Consider the following 11,105-nt stretch of genomic DNA (forward strand, 5'->3'; position numbering starts at 1 on the left):
CAACTTCCTAATAGTAATCATTTTAAAACTCAAATAAGTTTGAAGCAGAGACATGACACAGGCCTCTGACCCAGCTGCTGATTGATCAGGACACTGAACAAGCCTGCCCGTCATCAGCAGCATCACCGAGGCCCACTTTTAATCAGCAAGCCCAGAATGCCTCATCTTCCTTTTCTGAAATAAATGTCTTTTAAACAGTATCCAGATCGTTTTCCCCAGTCAGAAGGGACACACTCAGTAGAAGCTGTGAATGCACAGAGGTGGGCCTCGGTCAGGTGGGCCAGCGGGAGGAGTGGCAGGTCTGTGGGGCAGGTCAGCTAGGCTCAGCTGTGGCCACTGGGGACCTGGAGGAACCTTTGGGGTCCTTGCCCTTTCACCTGTTGCTGGTGGTTTGTGGTGTAAAGTAACCATCACGGCCGAGGTGCTCGACTCTGCCCCTAAACAAAGAAACCTGTTTCTTCAGCGCTTCCCTTCAGAGAGGATAGGGCACACTGAGGCAGAGTTTGCATCTCTGTGACTGATTCATATTGATATTTTGTAGAAACCAATGCAATATTGTAAAGCAATTATCCTTCAATTAAAAATAAATAAATTTAAAAAAAGGGCCTGCAGATTTTCACTGTCCACGACAAAACCAGCAACCAAAACAGAACAAACACACCGCCACCACCCAGTGTGCCCAGTATGTTTCCATCCATAGAAGAAAACACTGCCTGGATAGAGCACTGATTTCTGAGTTTGATTTGTAAATAACATCTACATAGAACAGTCCAGAAAAAAATTTTAAGGTAGGTCTCATACTTCATGGTATACAGTGCATGACTTCCTTTAAGCATACTGGAACTTTTTGCCTCATCTAAGAATTAAATGCAAAACCCAGCATCTGTGACTGAACTATGTAGCATTTCATATACTCTCTTCACATTTGATCCTGGAACAGAGTTTATGTCTAAGAAACCCGTGTAAACACCTGAATAAAGAAAACACCCAAAAAAAAAGCAACTTACCTACGTGTTTTATGTTCTTTTTTTTTTTAAGTTTGACTTACACCATGATTTGCGGACACACTGTATTGTTTAAATATCCTCTAAATTTATAACAGATACAACAGGCCAGGTGATTTTCAGTTACCAACATCTTCATTAGGAAATAAGCCTGCACCTTTCCTGTTTGCTACAGCATGCATTAAGCAAGGTATCACACACAATAGAAAGTGAGAATTAATGTATCGGAGGCAGAGGATGTCTGATGATAGAGATACTTGGGGAAGGATAGAGCCCCACATCTGACCTGCTGGAATGCACAGCTGATGCTGTCATGATGTGTTGTTTGCTGTAGCTTCCTCGTGTGGAGGAAAGACGCACAACCCTCTTTATAAGGCTCTCTGTTATACCACATTCTGGGTCAACATCTGATGTCCACTTCTGCCTATAAAGTTCCCAAGGTACCTTCCAATAAAACAGTGTGGGACAATGACAGAGGTTTTCCTTTCAAATAAAGTATTGCTGTTCCATTAACAAACCAGTTATGAAAGAAACGGGAATCTGTGCGGGCTTGGTGTTTTAAATAACTGAAATATTAACTTGTTCATGGATTAAAGGAATCAGAAATTTGTTTATTTGGCTGCACAGAGTAGAGAACAGATCACCTTATCTGATTTAAATCTCTAACTGTTCTGGTATAAAAACCTGGAGTTTTAGTAACTGTTTCATTAACTTCTTTACCTACAAGTAAAAAGATAAATTATCACTTTCAAAAAACATTTATTTTCAAATAAGTGTGAAAAACGTCAAAACAAAGCAATGTTTGTTTCTCCAGATTTCTTGAATGCACAAAATAGGACTATCTTACACGTCTCCACTTTAAACCCACATATTCTCAGCAGACTATCTTTTGCTTTTGTGGGAAAACTGAGTTTCTTAGCGGAAATCAACTTGGATCTGACTTGGGCACTCAGTGTGTTACAACAGAGAGCTTGTAAAGGAAGGTAGTTAAACCCTTTCTCACTCCTCTTTGGAAACTCTGTCTCCAAGGGAAAGGTAATTTACAAAATTACTATAAAAGAACCATAATCCCTCTCATGCCAGGAGCCAGCCCACGAGATCCCACCCATGACAGAGTCATGGGAAAGAGGAATGATTGAGCACGGCTTCTCAGGCCTCAGGGATTCTCGGAAGGCTGCCTCAGCGCTCACCTTAAAGATATCTGTCTTTCTGATGTTTACTATAAAAAACCTCTTCTTATTTTCTATGACTTAAGCAAAAGGCCTTTCCCGATTTCCTTCTAAAATAGATCATTCTGAAACCTCAAATCAACAAGGCCCCTGAATGGTAGTACCCTAAATAAAATTATCTGGGATATAGAATATGCTGATCTAAATTCCTTTTGCTAACATATTGGTTTGTTTAATAAGTGTACCTGTGCCTTTGGAGCCAATGTGCATAACTGTTCCTTAATAATAAAATAACATTGAGAGCATCCACACAGAAAGCCCTTATGGGCACAAAACCCTTCACAGGAAAAAAGGCTTGTTAGGAAATAAAAGAAATATTGCTTTATAAAACTGTTACTTAGTCTATATTCACTCACTATGTTTTTACTCTTAACGTATTTAGCCTATATAATGAAAGCATAATAGTTAAAAATTTATATAAATAAAAGTTTAGCTTTAATACAAATAATAAGACAATTGTAGATTTAACTGATGATTCTTACTTAGAGCTGACCTTCAGCTTGCTCTTCTATGACTTTATGGGACCACATTCTTTTCTGTTAAGCTCAAGGAGTAGAGTAAATTACCGAAAACAGGTTTTACCTTGAAACTTTCTATTGATGGGTTCTTTCCTGCTGTGCCTGATACAAAAGTGTTCTGACTGATCAACCCTTATCAATAGGAGAGTCACAAGATGTTGGCAGGCCCCCAGGCCAGAAGATGATGTAAACAAAATGAACTAAGATATGCAAAGGATGTCGGTAAAGGTCAACACTGTTGACCCATTAAGCTCATTTGATATAACTCTATACATTTGTTTCTATGTACCACTAAAGATATAAAAGCTGTCTTAAAAAACAATAAAGGGGGAGACACTTGGAAACACCGAGACTCGCTGTGTCTTCTCATTCGTATCGCCGATGCCGTCCATCCTGAGGGAACCCCTGGACCTGCTGGAGCAGGACTCCAGCACTCTCAGTTTTCCAAGTGCTCACTCCCATCAATGATCTCACGAGGTAGCAGTGAACAACATCAAAACACTTCACCTGCAAAATGTTTAATTTGGTTTTTTAACTTAGAGTTAACTCATCACCTCTTCGCTTTCACAGTTTTGTATCAGACTACAAATTATCACTTTTTTAAAGTATGTTTCCAACTCTGTGCGAGAGGGGCAAGAGAAAAGAAACATTAAGTGTCTTAATCCCTAAACCTGAATTCAACAGAGAAGATTTCTGAGGAGATTCTGACAGAGAGAAGATTGTTTCCGTTGAATTATGACTGAGGGTCCGAGGATTCCAAGGAAATCCTGACAGAAAGGTGTGGAAGGGGGATTCTGAGGGGCAGAAGGGGGTTTCTGGTGGAATCCTGAAGGGAAGAATGGGGTTTCCAGTGGAAACCTGAGGGCAGAATGAGGTTTCCAGTGGGATCCTGAGGGACAGGACGGTATTTCCAGGGGAATCCTGAGGGGCAGAAGGGGGTTTTTCCTGGGGAATCCTGATTCACAGGAAGAGAATTCTTTCTTTCAGAATTGAGAGTGAGAACTACTAACAGGCTCCGAGAACCTACTGTTAAAGGCATGGGCTGTATCACACTCTGTCATGTCCATTTCTAACGCTTAGCTGTCATGTCTAATAGTGGTTTGGTGGAGAAGCCGAAGATGTGATGCTGTCCACTCTGACTTGGTGTTACTTTTATTTATAAATACACAACTCTGTGAGTCATTAGTGCATCATTCTGGTGTTCATCGTTTTTGTAAGTTTAGAAAGCAGAATCAATGTCAAGGACACATAAACTTATATTCTACCACCAAATATCTGTGTGGTCTCCAAAGTAACAGACCCATGTTATATATTCACCAACATTGTTATATTTGCCCATTTTCATTAAAAAATACATTTTCCAAAAACATACTGTATTTTATTTTCCTTTTAACTCATAGCACGTTTCTCTTTGACTTAAAATGTGATCTGCAAATAATGAGATCTGCATCTCTCCTTAGCTTATGCCGCCTCTGCAACTGACACAGACTGCACACATATTCACACACACACAGCTCACACACAGCAAGCATGGATTTGGGGGGATGACAGACAGTATCTCCAAGAGGCTACTCCTTGGGGTTCTTCCACCTGGACACGAGTCTGTTCTGCAGGGACCCACTCTCACTTCTCACCACTGACTTACAGACAGGGAACTTCCCTGTCCATTTCATGTCTGATTTACGCGTCCTTTGCTCAGACCCACCCCAGAGGAAGAATCCTAGATGGCAGGTATACACCAAGGTGCAGCCAAAGGTGGGGCGGTTGATCGATGGCTCTTACGTCTGCGTGGGCTGGTGTTTCAGGTTGGTGGCAGGCGTGAGCTAAAATGAGACTTAGTCCATTAGTAAGTCCACTGTAGACTAAGCATGTGTGTCTAAGGAAATACAGCAAAAGAGCTGGAAACGGCTATAAACTTAGTTTGCCATTTAAAATTGAGAATACAAGAGCTTTATAGATCACTGACATTCTGGTCTCTGCAGCTCATGGTACAGCGAAGTCTTGGTGTTGCCAGTTCTCTCTCTCTTCCTCTCCCCCTGCCCCTCCCTCGCTCTCTCCTCCTCCTCTATTATCTATTTATCATCTATCTATCATCTATTTATTATCTATCTAATCTTCTCTGCATATATTTGTGTAATTATGTACAGAAATTTAGAAATCATAGCTTTAAAATAAACACTTCTGACATACTATTAAGATAAACAATATGTTAAATTTCCTTAAAAGAGCAGTCTTTAAACACAGATTAATGTGTATTTTATTGTTTTTTTTCAAGTGCTCTGTAGAAACACTGTTTATTCAAATGACAGGCAGGAAGCAGCAGCAGCAAGGGGTGAGGGCACCCAGGTGGGGGCTGGGCAGGTAATGTGTATTTTAAAATATGCTTTGATTTTCGTTCAACGGCAACTAGAAAATTGACTGCCCAGTTAAATGAATAATTAATTTTGGTCAAAATCCACCATGTGTTTAGAAATTAATTGAAATATAGATTCTTACTTCCTTTAAAAATATCATTTAGGAGTAAATAAGGTTGTAATTGTTTTCACTGTTTAGTTGCTAAGTGTGTCTGACCTTTGCAACCCCATGGGCTATAGCCTGCCAGGCTCCTCTGACCATGGGATTTTCCACAGATTCTGGAAACAACTAGTGGTTCCCAAATGGGAAAGGCAGGCAGGGGAGGGATAAATTAGAGGAGCTTAACATAGATCATATAACATATATATATATATATATATATATATACTACTATATGTAAAATAGATAATCAATAAGAACCTACTGTATACCACAGGGAACTCTACTCAATATTCTGAAATTATCTATATGAGAAACAAATCTGAAAAAGATGGATATACGTGTATGTATACCTGAAATGATTGCTGCACAGATGAACATTGATAATAACATTGATAATAAACTACATCTAAATATAAAAAATTATATTAAAAAGGAAAACTGCCCCCAAATACCCAAATCATTATATTCTTTTAACTCTGATATTGTGTGCTACGTCTCTTCAGTCATGTCCAAATCTTTGCAACCTTATGGACTGTAGCCCACCAGGCTACCCTGTCCATGGGATTCTCCAGCCAAGAATACTGGAGTGGGTTGCCATTCCTTTCTCCAGGCTATCTTCCCGACCCAGGGGTCAGACCCACGGATGGAACCCACATCTCTTATGACTCCTGCACTGCCAGGTGGGTTCCTTAGCTCTAGCGCCACCTGGGAAGCCCAAACTTTGATATTATTTTATATTTTTTGCTTATAAGTTTATATAATAATGTTCTTTTACCTTCAGTAGCAATATTTTATTTACAGGTAAGCCAATCCTATTTAAAATATGCATCAATGCACACACAACTGAAATCAACATTATTGAACATATTTTGCTGTTACTTACAACTAGTAATTTGTATTTTAACATAGTAAGGAGTTGGGGAATTTAGTCATTTTATGTACATTGAATTAATTACTGTCTTTAAATATATGCTCTTTAGTGGCTAAAAAATAGCTTTGAAAAGCAAAAAGACATAGGGTGGCTGACTGAATTAAAAAAACAAAACCCTTCAATAGGCTGCTTACAAAAAACTCATTTCGGGGTGAAAGACACAGAGACAGAAAGTGAGTGGACAGAAAAAGATTTCATGCAAGTGGGACCAAGAAAGCAGGAGTAGCAACACTCCTATCAGACAAAACGGACTTTAAATCAAAGAATAAAAAAGGGGCAAAAAGAGCATGATATAATGCTGGAAGGATCAATGCAATAAGAGAATGTTTGTTAATATATACATATCTAATATAGGATCACCTAACATATATAAAAGGGCTTCCCTAGTGGCTAGGTGGTAAACAACCTGCCTGCCAATGCGAGAGATGTGGGTTCCATCCCTGGGTTGGGAAGAATCCCTGGAAGAAATGGCAACCCACTCCAGTATTCTTGCCTGGGAAATCCCACAGACAGAGGAGCCTGCCAGTCTACAGTCCATGGGGTTGCACAGAGTCAGACACTACTTAGCAACTAAACATAAACAACATATAAAGCAAATATTAATAGACATATTAATAAATAGGAGGAGACTAACAGCCCAGTGATATACAAAAAAAAAAGTATAAGACAGTTAAAAAAATTAATAAGTCAATCATAACCTTAAATGATATAATCAGATCAGTTGGACTTAATTGATATCCATAGGTCATATCATCTAACAAAGCAGAATTTCAGTATTTTTGAAGTGCACATGGAATATTTTCTAGGATAGATCATCTACTAGGTCAAGAAATAAGCCTCAACAAATATAAGGGGATAGAATTCACATCAAGCATTTTTCCCACTGTTACATCAACTGAAGAGAATAAACTGAAAAAAGACCATGTGGAGACCAAACATGTTTCTGAAAAGAATCTATGTGTCAACAGTGAGATCAAAAAGGAATTGAAATACCTTAGACAAATGAAAATGAAACACAACTCTATGTAATTTACTGGACTCTGCCACATTAGTCGGAGAAGGCAATGGCACCCCACTCCAGTACTCTTGCCTGGAAAATCCCATGGACGGAGGAGACTGGTAGGCTACAGTCCATGGGGTCGCTAAGAGTAGGACACGACTGAAGTGACTTAGCAGCAGCAGCAGCAGCCACATTAGTTCTAAGAGGGAAATTCATAGTAATATAGACCTTCAAGGAATAATAAAAACTCAAACAACTTAACCTACCAAGTCAAAGAATTAGCAAAAGAAAAAACAGCACAATGTGAACAGAAGGAAGGAAATGAAGATCAGAGAGAAAATAAAAGATCAATGAAACCATGCTCTATTGTAAAAGATAAAATTGATAAACTTTTTAGCCAGACTCACAAAAAAAGAGAAAGAACACAAATTAAATGAGAAATGAATGGATACATAACAGGTACCATGAAAATCCAAAAAAAATCATATTCTATGAATAACTATAGGCAACAAATAGGACAACTTGGAAAATGGAAAAATTTCTAGAAACCTACAGACTGCAAGGACTGAGTCAAGCAGAATTAGACAATTTGAACCGATCACCAGAAGTGAATCTGAATTTGTAATTAAAAAAAAAAAACTCCTATTAAAGAAAAGTCTGACCCAGTCTAGTCTACAGGGTAATTCTATCTATTCATCCTTCTGAAACTCTTCCAAGTTAACTAACTGCAGAGGGAACACTCCCAAATGCATTCCATGAAGCATCTTGACACAAAAACCAGACAAATACACTATAAAATAAGAAAATTACAGGCCAACACCTTTGGCAAACATACATGCAAAAATCCTCAACAAAGTATGAGCAAACTAAATTCAACAATACACAAAAAGGATCAAATACCACTTTCAAATTGGATTCATTCCAGGGTTGCAGGGAGGGTTCAACATATGTAAAATGAAAACAAAAAGTGATAACTACACTAAAAAAAAAGGAAGACTGAAACATAATCTTCATTTCAATAGATGCAGAATAGCTTTGGATAAAATGCACCATCCACCCATCGAGGCTAAAACCTCTCAACAAAGTGGGTATAGAGGGAACATGTCTCAACATAAAAAAGGTCACTAAAGCAAACCCACAGCCAATATATAACACTCAACTGTGAAAAGCAGAAAGCCTTTCTACTAAATTCGGGAACAAGACAAGAATGTCTACTCTCACCACTTCTATTCAACATATTATTGGAAGCCCTAGACAGAGCAAATCAGATACAGTAAAAAATAAATAGTACCCAGCTGGAAGCAAAGAGGTGCAAATGTCCAGATGGCACTATCAAGAATGCTAAAGTCTCCTAAAAACTATGAGAACTAATGAATTCAGCAAGCTTGTTAATATACAGAAATGAGTTGCATTCCTATATACTAATAATGAAATATCAGAACGGGAAAGTAAAAAAAAAACAAAACAAAACCCTACCAATCTGGTTTAAAGTCACATTAAGAAAAAAACCCTATGAATAAAACTTAACCAAGGCAGTGAAAAGACTATATGCTAAAAACAATATAAAAAATATTAAAAGATGTAGAAGATGATTAAAAAAATGGAAAGACTCTTGGATTGGAAGAATTATTAAAATGGCCATAAACCTAAATCAATCTACACATTTAAGTTACTTCCTATCAAACTGTGAGAATATTATTCACAGAACTAGAATAATCCAAAAACTGATAGAGAACTATAAAACACTCCAAATTCCCAAAGCAATCTTAAAAAAAGGAGCAAAGCTGGAAATATGATAATCCCAGACTTCTGTCTATACTACGAAGCTCAGTAATCGAACCAGTGTTGTATTGGTAGAAAAACAGACACACAGCAACGTTACAGAGTATAGAGCCCAGGAATAAACTGATATACCTACAGTCAATTAATCTACAAAGGCGGCAAAACTATACAATGGAGAAAAGAGCATCTCTTCAACAAGTGGTGCTGGGAAAGCTGGACAACCACATATAAAAGAAAGATTATTCTACTATGTGAGGTGACAGAACATTCTAAATTCAAAATTATTTTGAGACCTAAATATAAGACATAAAACCACAGAATTCATACAAGAGCACATAGGAACCTCTGACATAAATGGTGGCACTATTTCTTAATTCAGCCACTTAATGCAAAAGAAATTAAAGCAAACAAAACAAACAATAATTAAAAAAAAAAACACAAATGAAACCAAATTACACATAAAAGCTTTTGCACAAAAGTCATCAACAAAAAAAAACACGGCTGAATGGAAAGTACTATTTGCAAATGGCATGACCAGCAAGGGATTAATAACTAAAATGTACCAACAGCTCATACAACTCTGTACCAAAAAAAAAAAAAAAAAAGATCCAATCAAAAAATTGGGTAGAAGACCCCAACAGACATTTTTTCCAAAGAAGATACATAGATGGCAATCAGGCACACACAGAGAGGCTCAGCACTGGTAATTAACAGAGAAATGCAAACCAAAACTACAATGTGGTTTTATCCCAAATCAGTCAGAATGGACACCATCAAAAAGTGTACAGACAATAAATGTTGGGGAAGATGTAGAGAATAGGGAACTCTTGTACTCTTTTTATGAGAATGTAAAATGGTATAGCCACTAAGTAAAATAGCACAGAGAAAAACAAATACAATATTGTAAAGTTAAAAAATAGATAAATAAACTAATTTTAAAAAATAAAAAAAAAAAATAACCAAAATTGCAACTACCACATAATCCAGCATTTCTACTTCTGGACTCATTTTGAAAATAAAACACAAACAAGAATTTGAAAACATACATGCACTACAGTGTCCATAGCTGCACTACTTAAAACAGCCAAGATACAGAAGGCACCTAAGTGTCCATGAAGAGAAGAAGGGATAAAGAAGATGAGGTACATACACACAATGGGAAGAAAGACTAAAATAAAATGGAATAATGCCATCTACAGCAATGTGGCAGATGGACCTGGAGAATATTATGCTTAGAGAAACAAGTCAGAGAAGACAAATACTATATGGTATCACTCCATATGTGGAATCTAAGAAATACAAATGAATGTATGTGTACAACAGAAACAGACACACAAACCTATAGTTATCAAAGGGGAGGTGAAGCAGGGAGACACAAAGTGGGGCAAATACGAATAGATAAAGTAGATAAGCAACTAGGAGTTACTGTATAGCACAGGGAACTATACCCATTATCGTGTAAGAATGTATAATGGAGTAAAATCTGTAAAAACACTGAGTCCCTATATTGTACACCTGAAACAACATACTTCAAGAGAGAAGGACCCATCCCACAGAGTGGGTCACTCACACATGGGAGAATAATTACAACTGCAGAGGTTCTCCCCAAGGAGCAAGAGGTCGGGTCCCATATCAGGCTCCCCAGAATGGGGGTCTTGTAACAGGGAGACAAGCCCCTAGACAGTTTGCTTTTGAAGGACAGTAGGGCTTACTTTCAGGAGATGGGTTGTCCTGGGTTTACAGCCACTGGGAGCAGCCATCTGGGATCTCACTGTCCCACATGGACACGTGCCAGCCACCCCCACTGTGGGATCCTCCCACTAGCTGATCAGCCTCAGGACCCAGCCCTGCCCCTACCCAACAGCCTGTGGGCACCAGGATTGGGATGCTCAGGCTCCACAACCAACTGAGCAGGGATAAGCCCCACCCCTCAGAAGGCTGCTCTAAGGCCCCTCTAGCTCACAGGGGCTGCTCTAAGGCCATCCTAGCTCACAGACGCCCTGGACATGGCCCTGCCCACCAGAGGGCTCGGGATCTGGCCCCCCACACAAGCAGTGCAGAGGCCCTAGATCAGGGACACCCAGAGCACTGCAGCCAGAGACCCCAGACCCAGCCCTGCCCACC

Source organism: Giraffa tippelskirchi, chromosome 10, assembly GCF_054371585.1.
Source record: "Giraffa tippelskirchi isolate mGirTip1 chromosome 10, T2T-mGirTip1v1.2.pri, whole genome shotgun sequence".
Classification (NCBI taxonomy): domain Eukaryota; kingdom Metazoa; phylum Chordata; class Mammalia; order Artiodactyla; family Giraffidae; genus Giraffa; species Giraffa tippelskirchi.